A 7,500-nucleotide genomic window follows, 5' to 3' on the forward strand; every position below is an offset into this window, starting at 1 on the left:
AGCAACTATAAATAGGCATCTCCTCACCTGAACAGGAATGCTAAAATGCTAACATTCTGCTAAATGCTAACAGTCTGCTAAAATGAATAAATGGAATAGAAGACACTTGTCTTGTGTTTGACTCACTAGTCATCTTTCCACTGAGTAACTTTTGCATTGAGCCCAGAGCTAAAGCTGTTGGTCCTTTTCCATTGTAATGGCTCTGTCGCTAACGTCACTAACATCACACCCACAACCACCGGAACAATATACAGTATGACGTCAATGTTTTCAGGATACATTTCATTAAACAATCCTGGTTCAGCTGGTTCAGATAGTGGTTCACCCTGCTTATTGCTGAACGATGAGAATTTTTAAAGACAAAACCCGCAGTAATATTGACTGTATTTCTGTTGTTTTCTTTAACTGCTTTATAGAGTTGTTTCTAATTGTTTCTGCGTCTGCCCGTATCAAGTTTCTTTTTACTCGTCACACTCCAGAGTTTTGTGGCATCAGTCTTATTTTCCATTTTTAATGCCAAAAACTAAACTAACTGAGTAAAAGGAAATCAGTAGGAGAAAACAAAGAATGTTTATGTAAACTTAGTAACCACCTGCCATGACATGTAATACTACGGCTTAGGGATTTTGACTGTTTGAACAAGCTTGCTCTGGCGATTGCCGTAAACAGGGCTCAACCAGGAAACAGGAGCTTTGGATTTGTGGGAAGAGGAGTCTAATTTAAAATAGGGGTGGGCGATATGAGCTGATATTCACATCACAATATTTTTCACTATCTAGATGATAACAGTATCACAAAATAATGGATGATAATAATAATAATAATAATAATAATAATAATAATAATAATGGAGTTTACGGTATCATTTAGAACCAAATCAACAGGTTAATAAGAAACAGAAGTCTCTATTCGCTATACATCTGGTCCAAAAGTTTGTGGACACCTGACTATCACACCCATATGTCCTTGTTGAACATCACATTTCAGATTTATCCCCCCTTTACTGTTTTATAACCTCCACTGTTCTGGGAAGGCTTTCCACTAGATTTTGGAGCATGGCTGTGGGGATTTGTGTTCATACAGACAAAAGAGTATTAGTGATGTGAGACACGGATGTTTGGTGAGAAGGTCTGTGGTGCAGTCAGTGTTCCAGTTCATCCCAAAGGTGTTTAGTGGGGTTGAGGTCAGGGCTCTGTGCAGGACACTCGAGTTCTTCCACTCCAACCTTGGTAAAACGTCCTCATAGATCTCGCTTTGTGCACGGGGCATTGTCATGCTAGAAATGGTTTGGGCCCTTTAGTTTCAGTGAAGGGAAATCATAATGCTGCAGCATACAACGGCATTATATACAACTTTGTGCTTCAAACTTTGAGAAAAAAACATGTGGGTCTGAACATTAGGTGTCCAAAAACATTTGGCCATATGGCGTATTTACATTTTAAATTTTTAAAACATTTTTATGGGATTTGGTAGATGCCATTATCCAGAGCTACTTACATTTATCTCATCTACATCTGAGCAGTTGAGGGTTCAGAGCCTTGCTCAAGGGCCCAGCAGTGACAGCTTGGTGGGTTTGGGATTTGAATTCACAACCTTCTAATTGGTAGTCCATCGTCTTAACCACTGAGCTACCACTGCCACATTTACTGTATTACTTGTAACCCTGTTCACTTACCTTCATGTGTTTTGCCAGAAAACTGGTAGTTGAAGCTATCAACACACACACACACATTACACGCAGCAACATCGGGAGGCAAGTTCTGACTACAAATGTACACAGGTGTGTTCAGGATTAGCATACCAGCACAAAACACTGTTAATAGTGTGTGGTTGTGTGTGTGTCTGTTTGTGTGTGTGTGTGCGTGCGTGCGTGTTTGCGCTTTTCCTTGTGAGCATGGCTGTGAGCATTCCTATCTGCTTGATATGCAAATGTATTGTGAGTAGGCAGAAGACACCAACAGGATCTATAGCCACACATGCGTGCACATAGTGCATATACAACTCATAGTTTCAGAAGTACATGTGCATTAATCATATAGTATATACAGTGCAATCTCATTGGACGACCTTCTTTGTTTTTTTTGTTTTTTCATACTTCATTTTCTAAAATATTGTTTATATTTATCTCAAGCTCTATATCAGACTGTATACAGTGCTGTGAAAAAGTATGATTCCTTATGTTTTTGTGTAAACCTCATACTAGTTTTAGATCTTCAAACGGAAAAACAACATAAAACAAAGACAACCTGAGTAAACACACAATACAATAAAAAAAAATTTTATTGAAGCAAAAAAAAAAAAGTTATCCAACACCTATCACCAATGTGAAAAACTAATTGCCCCCTTAAACATAAAATCTGTTTGTGCCGCCTTTAGCAGCAATAACTGCAACCAAACCCTTCCGATAACTGGAGATCAAGGTCTCCAGATCAAAAAAGATCAACACCTTTGATGTTGTCCTTGGCTCGTTTGTGACTTCCTGGATGAGTAGTTGCTGTCATTTAAATGAACAATTTGTCAACATTAAATATTGTTTTAATTTATCTGACTCCAATTATAAATGATTCTAAGAGATAGAGATTGGAATTTTAATATTGATTTTATCTCGACATTTGATTATCCTATTTAACCCTTTACTTAGATTGTGCTCGTTCATTCGGATCCCATGTGTCTGAGTCTCGGGCCGGCCGTGTACACGGATCTCACGGTCACAAACTCGCCAATCTTGATCATTAGACAGAGGTAATTGACTAGTACTATTTAGATGGCCGCCCGTGCTTGCCCTTTCTCTAAAAAGTACTTTCTTTATTCCCCATAGATCTGTTCACACTTAATTAGAATAACATTATCTCTAGAGGTTATGACCACTACTGTCTGAATAAGTCAACCAGTTTTACTTCCCTGTAATAGTAGCTTTATATAATCATGCCAATGGTTTAACATGTACATTTAACTAGAATAATATTACAATAATCAGAGGTTAAGGCTCACCCTATTCAGATTGATCAGTCAACACTATATTGTTCTAAACGGAAATTCCTTTTAGCCTTTACAGTCTATGTGCACATAACTCAAACTGTCAAGTTGTTAGCCTAGACTGTAAAATCTCAGTTGGTGTGCCCCAATGCTCCACCTAAACCTGGATTTTAGTCTGTACTAACCTGGCCGCAGATTTGCGGTAACATGGACTTAACATCCGTTGTTACCCAGATGAGGATGGGTTCCATTCTGAGTCTGGTTCCTCTCAAGGTTTCTCCCTCTTAACATCGTAGGGAGTTTTTCTTCGCCACCGGCTTGCTCGATAGGCATAAATTCACACATTTAAAATCTGTATCCCGTGTTTATATGTTTCTATAAAGCTGCTTTCAGACAATGTCCATTGTATAAAGCGCTATACAAATAAAATTGAATTGAATTGAAATGAACATAATCTACAGGAGACAATCATTTCAGGGAAGATCAGAATCATTTCAAACCTAACAACCAGATCATTTCAGTAATAATTCTTAATCCAATACAAAAGATAAGAACATCACATAAAACACAAATAAAAGAATTAGAGATGTTTACCTGGCAATGAAACTATACAGAACAATGCTGTGGGAGATCTGTCTACAGATTCCCTGAAACTTTGGCCAGCTCTCCCTAAATACCCAGATTCTCTGTGGGTCAACCAAATGGTGTTGTTTGTGATTATAATTTGAATTTGGGCCCACTATTCAGGGTGTCATTTGGCATTTGGGATTGATTGGGTCTACAGTGTCTGTGGAAGGATGTACCTTATTTACATACAGGAGGTTATTTGTACCCGGAGAGGGTACACTGTCAACGGCATGTAATATTGGTGGTTTGAACTGCTGCTGAGGGAATGAGACCATTTTTCTTGATGCTCTGAGACCTTTTGAATGATACTAAACATGTATAACAACTTCTTATTCACATATAGCATGTAGACCTTGAGTGAGTTTAAGGTGATCTCAACACACACAAAGAGCGAGAGTGAGGGGGCGGGGGGGTGTAGAACAATAGTGAGGTGTGATCTTCCAGTCTCCACGCAGTGTGATGTGTTATTTCGGGTGAAGATGTTAATTCTGTTCATAAGAATGCTCTGTTTTCTCAGAGAGCAGTTCTCTACAGGTTCATGCATCTTAGCACCAGCCTTACAACATCCACAAAACTCTACAATCTATCCATCCATTTTCTGTACCACTTATCCTTCAGGGTCACGGGGAACCTGGAGCCTATCCCAGGGAGCATCGGGCACAAGGTGGGGTACACCCTGGACAGGGTGCCAATCCATCGCACGGCACAATCACGCACACACAAAACTTGTTGCTCCCTTTGTGTAGTTTGTACTTTGACTTAATAGTGTTTAGTGTACTTTTATTTTTATTTTCTCCTCCGTAGGCATTTTGAAAAGTCACTGATCGAGAAAGTAATCCACCTCGTTCCAATTTTGTATTTCCTAGGCGCCTTCTTAGTCTCTGTCGATGAGGTGTTTTGAATGTGTCAGTGAAGAAGGCTTAATAAAGGCACATGAAATCTAGGGTGTGTTTCACGTTGACAGGCAGAGTTGGGTTACTTTGTAACGCGTTACTGTATTCTAATGACTTTTTCTGGTAACTTACATTTTAAATGTCTGTAATTTGATTACAGTTACTGATGTGAATAAAATTACGTTATTTGCGTTAGAAATTTATTGTTAAGAAAACAATATAAAGTCAAACGCATTTTTAAAATAAATCACGTTTTATCCTGAATAAGCCCTTTTTATCCATTTTAGCTCTGAATAATTCTCCACTTGGAGCGGTTTGTCACTACGTAACTGAACGTCATTAAAAGAAGACCGCCTGTAATTTTATATCTTCAGTGAACGGAGGCGAGACCAATCAGACAGGGTTTACAGGAAAATACGTGGAAACACTCGTGTCTTATTGGCCGAAGGGTATCAATTCTGCCAAACGCTACCTCACACAGTCAGTGTGAGGAAAAATGGACATACGCCGATTTATTTTTTTTTAAACTAGTAAAAGGGCTGAAACTGAAACACTAACACCCTCTGATGCTGAGCAGGAAAACAAGGTGTCTTCATGTCTATATGAGTTCCAGCTTACCTGAACATAATGTGATCAGAGCATAAGGAAGGATAATGTACTCTGTATGGCACTGTAGCAGCTAGTAGTAGCATGATAAATTAGTTGTTCTTCCCCTTGGTTATTGACCCCAAATGAGTCTAGTTAGAAAAGTTTTATATTTTATCGGTCTGGTATTCCTACAGTGACGACACCTGAGGCAGGTTTTATGATAAATAAAACTTTACTGAAAGAACTACGAGTTTCACTTTGTAGTGTATTTTTGTAGGTCTGATAGGTTTTGAAAGTAACGTGAAAGTAAAGGAATTAGTAATCTGATTACTTTTTGCATGCAGTAATCAGTAATTTAATCAGATTACAATTATAAAGTAGTAATTAGTCATGTGTAGTGGATTACGTTTTTGACAGGCTGTGTGAATCTACAGTCTAGCTAGAAAGAAGTCAGCCACAGCTTCTACCTCATATCATTCTGTGTATTTTAACTCACCGCTGTTGGGTATACTATTGTTTTATGGTTCAACAAAAGTAAAACATCATGTAAACCACACTTAAATCCACTTTAATCCACACTTTAATCCATTTTTTAACCGCAAAGACGATATGGACGTCAAAATCATTTGACCCTTGTTTATGTGCATTTTGCCTTTGAAAGATAGGCAGATATTGCCGTTCTGGTAAATCTGAGGTTCATACATACAGGGACAGTGGCATTTCCACAATATGGCCGCTTGCCTCTTTGTAGGCATTAGTGATGTATGTAATGGAAGTATGCTGTAGGCAATAACATGTGGGTAAATTGGACATGTCTGTTTTGCATTAATGAATATTCCTTGGTTTTTAATGTGTAAAGTTATAGATATGTTACAGTGAGGGAAAAAAGTATTTGATCCCCTGCTGATTTTGTACGTTTGCCCACTGACAAAGAAATGATCAGTCTATAATTTTAATGGTAGTCGTATTTGAACAGTGAGAGACAGAATAACAACAAAAAAATCCAGAAAAACGCATGTCAAAAATTTTATAAATTAATTTGCATTTTAATGAGGGAAAAAAGTATTTGACCCCCTCTCAATCAGAAAGATTTCTGGCTCCCAGGTGTCTTTTATACAGGTAACGAGCTGAGATTAGGAGCACACTCTTAAAGGGAGTGATCCTAATATCAGTTTGTTACCTGTATAAAAGACACCTGTCCACAGAAGCAATCAGTCAATCAGATTCCAAACTCTCCACCATGGCCAAGAGCAAAGAGCTCTCCAAGGATGTCAGGGACAAGACTGTAGACCTACACAAGTCTGGAATGGGCTACAAGACCATTGCCAAGCAGCTTGGTGAGAAGGGGACAACAGTTGGTGCGATTATTCGCAAATGGAAGAAGCACAAAAGAACTGTCAATCTCCCTCGGCCTGGGGCTCCATGCAAGATCTCACCTCGTGGAGTTGCAGTGATCATGAGAACAGTGAGGAATCAGCCCAGAACTACACGGGAGGATCTTGTCAATGATCTCAAGGCAGCTGGGACCATAGTCACCAAGAAAACAATTGGTAACACACTACGCCGTGAAGGACTGAAATCCTGCAGCGCGCGCAAGGTCCGCTGCTCAAGAAAGCACATATACATGCCCGTCTGAAGTTTGCCAATGAACATCTGAATGATTCAGAGGACAACTGGGTGAAAGTGTTGAGGTCAGATGAGACCAAAATGGAGCTCTTTGGCATCAACTCAACTCGCCGTGTTTGGAGGAGGAGGAATGCTGCCTATGACCCCTGGAACACCATCCCCACCGTCAAACATGGAGGTGGAAACATTATGCTTTGGGGTTTTTTTTCTGCTAAGGGGACAGGACAACTTCACCGCATCAAAGGGACGATGGACGGGGCCATGTACTGTCAAATCTTGGGTGAGAACCTCCTTCCCTCAGACAGGGCATTGAAAATGGGTCGTGGATGGATATTCCAGCATGACAATGACCCAAAACACATGGCCAAGGCAACAAAGGAGTGGCTCAAGAAGAAGCACATTAAGGTCCTGGAGTGACCTAGGCAGTCTCCAGACCTAAATCCCATAGAAAATCTGTGGAGTGAGCTGAAGGTTCGAGTTGCCAAACGTCAGCCTCGAAACCTTAATGATTTGGAGAAGATCTGCATAGAGGAGTGGGACAAAATCCCTCCTGAGATGTGTGCAAACCTGGTGGCCAACTACAAGAAACGTCTGACCTCTGTGATTGCCAACAAGGGTTTTTAAACCAAGTACTAAGTCATGTTTTGCAGAGGGGGTCAAATACTTATTTCCCTCATTAAAATGCAAATCAATTTATAACATTTTTGACATGCGTTTTTCTGGATTTTCTTGTTGTTATTCTGTCTCTCACTGTTCAAATACAACTACCATTAAAATTATAGAATGATCA

General features: G+C 39.5%; 1 protein-coding gene across 2 annotated transcripts in view; it reads left to right on the plus strand.

The window, feature by feature from the left end:
* The window catches only part of mctp2b (multiple C2 domains, transmembrane 2b), a 40,330-nt gene that overhangs the window by 9,371 nt on the left and 23,459 nt on the right, over positions 1–7,500 (plus strand). The window lies entirely within an intron of this gene.

This window comes from Ictalurus punctatus, chromosome 10, assembly GCF_001660625.3.
Source record: "Ictalurus punctatus breed USDA103 chromosome 10, Coco_2.0, whole genome shotgun sequence".
Taxonomy (NCBI): Eukaryota; Metazoa; Chordata; class Actinopteri; order Siluriformes; family Ictaluridae; genus Ictalurus; species Ictalurus punctatus.